Here is a 6000-nt window from a genome sequence, read left to right as displayed (position 1 = left end):
TGACTTTACTAACTGTGTGACTTTTCCAAAGCTGTGGCAATTTTCCTTCATAAGTTTTCTGAATTCCTGATGATGTTTGGCCATATTTTTCATTTGTACCATACAATGTTGTAATAGTAGCTAAGTTTACAATTCTTATTTGTTGGCAAGTTTTGACACTCTTTCACTTGGCTTTAATTGCCTCCTTTTATTGAAACTAGATCAGTCTTTTCAGTGTTCTGCTTTTCAGCCTCACTTGTTGAATGCACAAGATTTTCCTAGGTGAGACACTGGAAGACCAGGCAATTTCAGGAGTCCCTAGAAAGGTAAGTGGGAGAGGATGGGGAAGGGTGCTCCCAGGATCACCATCTACCCCCTTCTTCTGTTACCATAGAGACAGACTCTTCCTCCTACAACAATGGCACATCTGTGAGATTCTTTCAGACACTTTCCTACTCTACTCTGCAAATCAGACTAGTTCCAGGACAGGCTTCTGCTGCCAGCCCCTGCAAAAACTATTGCAAAGAAGGGAGAAAACTTTGTACTTCCGGAAGTGGTTTTTGCTGGAATTCCCTGCACTCTGGCTGGGGGTCCTTCACTATCTCTGACTCTTCTCTCTTTCCCTCCCTCACAGGTTGCTTTTGTCTGATATCACCTGGTTGTGATAGCTCTAATATAAATGCTTTGGAGCCCACAGAGAGTATTTGCCACTAATTTTGCTGAAAATGGATGTTGGGTGTTTTAAATATTTTATTTTAATCTTAATTTAAATTGAAGCTTACTTTCTTTTATATACTCTTAATTTCTTTTGTATAATTTTCAGGAGAAAAAATTGTACTAAATTATGCAGGAAGGCTCATCTCAGGTAGCCAGGATTTGTGAAGGCAACCAGTCAACCACTACAGTCCTTATTATCCTAATTATCTTCCCTTATCCTTACACATTTTCAGCAAACTTAGTGAATTTCTTCCATGATTTCCTCAGAGCATATTCATCTTTTTTGTGAAATCAATGTAGGACAGATAAAATAGGAATGTTCATTTCTACCTACATTTACAAAATGGCAGGGAGAGAGAGAGAGAGAGAGAGAGAGAGAGAGAGAGAGATGATTCCCACCTTTTTAAAATCATCCCTGATGTTATTCTGTATTCTGGAGTTTGTGTGCTCCCAGTGTTATTGATTTTACCTCGACCTAGCATTTGTGTGTTGTCAGTGTGTGTGTGTGTGTGTGTGTGTGTGTGTGTGTTTATCATTTTCAAGGGTTATAACAACCTTTTCAGTAATTGCATATATGTTTTATTTCCAAAAATACCTTTCTCTTGCTCTTTCTCTCCCTTCCTTCCTTCCTTCCTGAGCAAAACACTTCAGTTTTCCTTAAGGTGTACCTGTCTCGATTTGCAATTCACTCCCATAAACCCCCATCACTTCCACAATCTGTTAACATTAGCCTAGCCTGTGGAAGTTCTACCTTGTCACTGGGATTTGGTTTCCCTCTAAGATGACAATTTGAAGCAGATGGTCCTAATTATCGACAATGGGGGAACTGAACTCATCATTTAGTTCAAACAATTGTGGCCAAGGACGTTGCTAGAAAATTAATGTGTGGCTGGGAAAAAGATCTTTCCTAAATTAATTCTATGGCCCTGATTTTATAAAAGGAGTACGATCATACCAAAGATGAGAACTGTACATTTTAAGATATAGCTGTTCTCTCAATTGAGAAGATGGAACAATGTTATGGCAAAGCCTGCTAAAATACACCAGTCATCCATTTGAAGATGATTACTACACAGCAACAAAATGTAGCCACCTCCTGACACACACACACACACACACACACACACACACACCCCATGGAGGAATCTCTAAAACATTACTCTGGGCACAAGAATTCAGACACAAAAGAAGACATGCTGTGGGATTCTACTTTCATGAACTCCAACAACAGCCTATACTAATCTTTGGGGGTAGAAACTAAAATATTAGCTGCCTGTGGGTAGAGAGGAGAGACTAGAAATGGATATGAGGGAACATTTTAAGGTGAAAGGAATGTTTTGAATTAATGTGGAAATTACATGGGTGCATACATTTTTCAAAGCTTATCAAAATATACCACATTTTTAGAAAAGATGATCAATTCAGTTCCCTTTTGGCTTGATGAGGGAATTTCAAGTGTGCTGGAAATGCTTTCATAAAAGCAAACTTTTGCTTTGAGAGATATTTCTGCTTAATGTATCTTAACACTACAAACACAGGTACAGGTCATGGAAACGTATAAATTCAGAGGAAGACAAACTGGTTTCAGCCAGCTATACGAGGTTGGCCAACCTCATTTAACTTCTTGAGATATGGTTTTCTTATATGTACACCAGAAATAGCAAAAAAGACCTGGTTGGGCCGCTGTATGGATTGAAGTTTTTATACATGCTATGGGCGTAGGAGCACATAGTTGGTCAGTAAATGTAGTTAGTTCTGTTTGGAGAAAGGGATGACATACACTTTTATTTTTAACCTTATAAAGGCTTGGCTCTGAAGAATTCTGATGCACATCAGAATGCTTTGCTCACACAGATTCTGATATACTATCTTCTTGTGAAGTCGTCTTAGAACACAGTGACCTCTCTTTGTGTGGGGTTTGGCAAAAGGTGGGGATGGAGTTTTCTTTGTCCTAGATTATTATAAAAACCTCCTCAGGGAGCTGTTCACAACTACCCTGACCCCTTTCCACAGGCTCCCAGACTCTACTTTCAAAATACAAAGAGCTTAGCCACCTCCTCCTGTTGCTCTGTTCTTCATCAAACTCCCCTTCACCTGTAGCATGATCTACACTACCATGGTCTGAGCTTACCTGCCCCTGCCAGTTTACCTCACTGCCAGGTGTGTTAGCCATACTTTTACATGCTGTAAACTGACACTTTGACTGTACAAAATGGCTGCCAGCTGTTCCCAAGTAACCCTGTTCCACATCCAAACACCTGGAGCTTCTCTCAGCCCCAAACCACTTGCTTTAACAGTCACAGTGAACACGAAGGGGTTCACTTTCAGACACAGCCAGGCAATCCAATTCTTTCTTTCTTCCTTCCTTTCTTCCTTCCTTCCTTCCTTTCTTTCTTTCTTTCTTTCTTTCTTTCTTTCTTTCTTTCTTTCTTTCTTTCTTTCTTTCTTTGTCTTTCTTTCTCTTTCTTTCTTTCTTTCTTTCTTTCTTTCTTTCTTTCTTTCTTTCTTTGTCTTTCTTTCTTTCTTTCTTTTTCTTTCCTTCCTCTGTCTTTCCTTCCTTCCTTCCTCTTCTTTCCTTCCTTCTTTCTTTTCTCCAGCTACCAACATCTTGCCTTACACATAATTATTCAATAAATACTTCTAGAATGGATGGAATTAATAAGTCAAAATGAGAAGAAATAGTTTGTTACCATTTCTTCAATAGCAGCACTGTGTATAGTTGGCCACAATCAATGGTCTTGAGGAAATCTGATTAGCACTTCTTAAATTTGGTAAAGGGTAAATTTACTAACAACCTTAGTTTAGTCTCATTCTTGTACCTTTGTAGGCACCTGGCCAATTAGAGCCAGGAGGTCCTGTGCATAACAGAGTAACATGAAAGGATTCTCTAGAAGCCATTATCAAGTTTGACGTGGATCGTTAATAACACTGTCAGATCTTGTCAGTTTATGTGCCTATTTCTCTGAGGCATGCAAATGAAATTGATAGAAAGTGACTTTAATTGGGATCCCAAGGTGATATGTATGTTTCATGCTTAGAAGTATTCAGTTCAGCAACCGTGAGTGAGCCTTTATTACAATACTCTCAATTTCCTTTCATTTAATTCAAGGCCCAGTAAGGCACAAGGGCAACTCAAGGGAATGATAATGCACTTGGAAATGTGGATTTTGTGTCTGCGCAGTTTAGAAAGAAAAGATCTTCCCACGTAATTAGTCTAATTTTCTTTGTGTATTAACTTGGGGCACAGGAAGGAAACAAAGCATTTCTGCATATATATTTCAAATGTAGAATAAATTTTGATCCTAATTGCTTAACCACAGATAAGCCCTGTGGCTCCAGAAATAGTTAAGTAGAGACAACTGAGTTAAAAGTAACGGACAGCAGTGTCTAATAAGCATTCATATACAGTTCTTGAATCTCCAGACCAGCAAGCAAATATTTCACTCTCTAGCTGTGGGTCCCAGATCTTCAAGTTCAACCAACTACAGATTAAAAGTATAGTTTTAAAAAATGGGTTTTACTGAACATATAAAGACTTTTTCTTGTCACTATTCCCTAAACAATGCAGTATAACAAGTATTTATGTGGCATTTGCATTGTATTAAGTACTATAAGCAATCAAGAGATGACTGAATGTATACAGGGAGATATGCACAGGTTCTAAGCAAACACTATACTATTTTATAGACAAGATTTGAGCATCTGAAGATATTGGTATCCACGGCAGGTGCTGGACCCACTCCTCTGCAGGTTCAGGCATACTTGCTGGTAAAAGGCAGCCTTAGCGTTCAGCGGCTTTTGTGACCAGTTGCTGGTTGCCACCTCAGGCATAACAGAGTGATGGTCATGGTTCTGGGACTTCCAGGCATACCCGAGTCATAGAGATGTATCTCAACACTGCTGATTTATCTCAGCCTGGCCTGCACCTCCCTCACTCCTCCTGCTTCTCATTCTCTTCCTCTTTGTGTGAATGTCAGTGTCCAACCCAGGGTCACTGGCTAAATGTGTGTACAGACAAATTCATGGCCAAAGTCAGAAATGTTTCCAGTGTTCCAAAGTGAGTCCTGAGTGGAAAGTGGGGAAACAAGCATGAAGAAATACTTATGAAAGTCCAGTGTCAGCTCAGCAAGGTGGCTCACACAAGCATTCTAGGAGGCTGAGGCAGGAGGACCACAAGTTCATACCCAGCCTAGGAAATTTAGTGACTTAGCAAGATCTTTTCTCACAATGAATTAACAAATAACCGAATGAAAGCATGAATGAATGAATAGGCTAGATATGTAGCTCACTATGAAGGTCCAGTACCACAATGTGAATTAATAAATCAATAAATTAATTAAAAATTTAAAAATTCAATGTCCATCACAGCCCCAGAAGACACAATCCTGATGCTATAATCCTGAGTGTTGAAATTCTGAAAGATAAAAATCTTAAGGTCTAAAATCCCCAAAATCGCAATCCTGAAAGATTAAAATTCCAAATGTTGAAAACCCCAAATCCTCAAAAATTGCAATTCCAGTGGAGAAAAAAGGATATATTTGAGATTGTCTTTTAGATTTATGATTGGAACTAAAATAATTTCTTATTTTTAATATTTTACTTTATAATCAAGACAAAACCTTAACAAAAGAAGGCAGCTAAAGTATATCTTTATGTGCCATCATAGATCTAAATAGACATTTTAAATTTATATGTAGACAATTACCAATTTATTGGAATAAAACACTGAAGAAAATTAAACACATGGCAATTTATGAAAATATTTTATGTTTGTACCATTAATGTGCAGTTCAGTTCTTTTGCTTTACGATCCTTTTACAACCTGAAGTTCTTCTTTATGGTGTACATCACACATTGTAACAATATATTTTCATGACTAAGTCTGATCCTCTTTCTTCTGAATTGCACTCTCTGTGAAAGATAGATAGGTCTCCTCTGCTCTTTGCTTCATTATTCCTAACAATAATTCTTGATTCTCTAATAGAGTGTCCAATAAATTTTGTAAATGAACTTGAAACATCTTTTGAAACTATGCAACGTTCCCCACTATTAACATGTCAGCATTACATTTTACAATTCTGTGTGCTACGCATTTCATCTTTGCATCATTTTCAATACTGAAAGAATAAATCTTGCAAAGACTTTTAGAGTTTTAAATGCATAGTATGCACTTTTTGCAAATCTGGCTCTGGGAAACTGCATTATCCCAATGCTGACTTTGGTGGCAATGTACATGTGTGTAAAAGTGTTTACACTTCCTCAATAAATGAAGAGATGTTCTTTCTGTACATCTGCGTTGAAGAA

Source organism: Fukomys damarensis, unplaced genomic scaffold (genome assembly GCF_012274545.1).
Source record: "Fukomys damarensis isolate Sample0158 unplaced genomic scaffold, DMR_v1.0_HiC HiC_scaffold_38, whole genome shotgun sequence".
NCBI classification, from domain to species: domain Eukaryota; kingdom Metazoa; phylum Chordata; class Mammalia; order Rodentia; family Bathyergidae; genus Fukomys; species Fukomys damarensis.
This window is presented reverse-complemented; position numbering follows the sequence as displayed.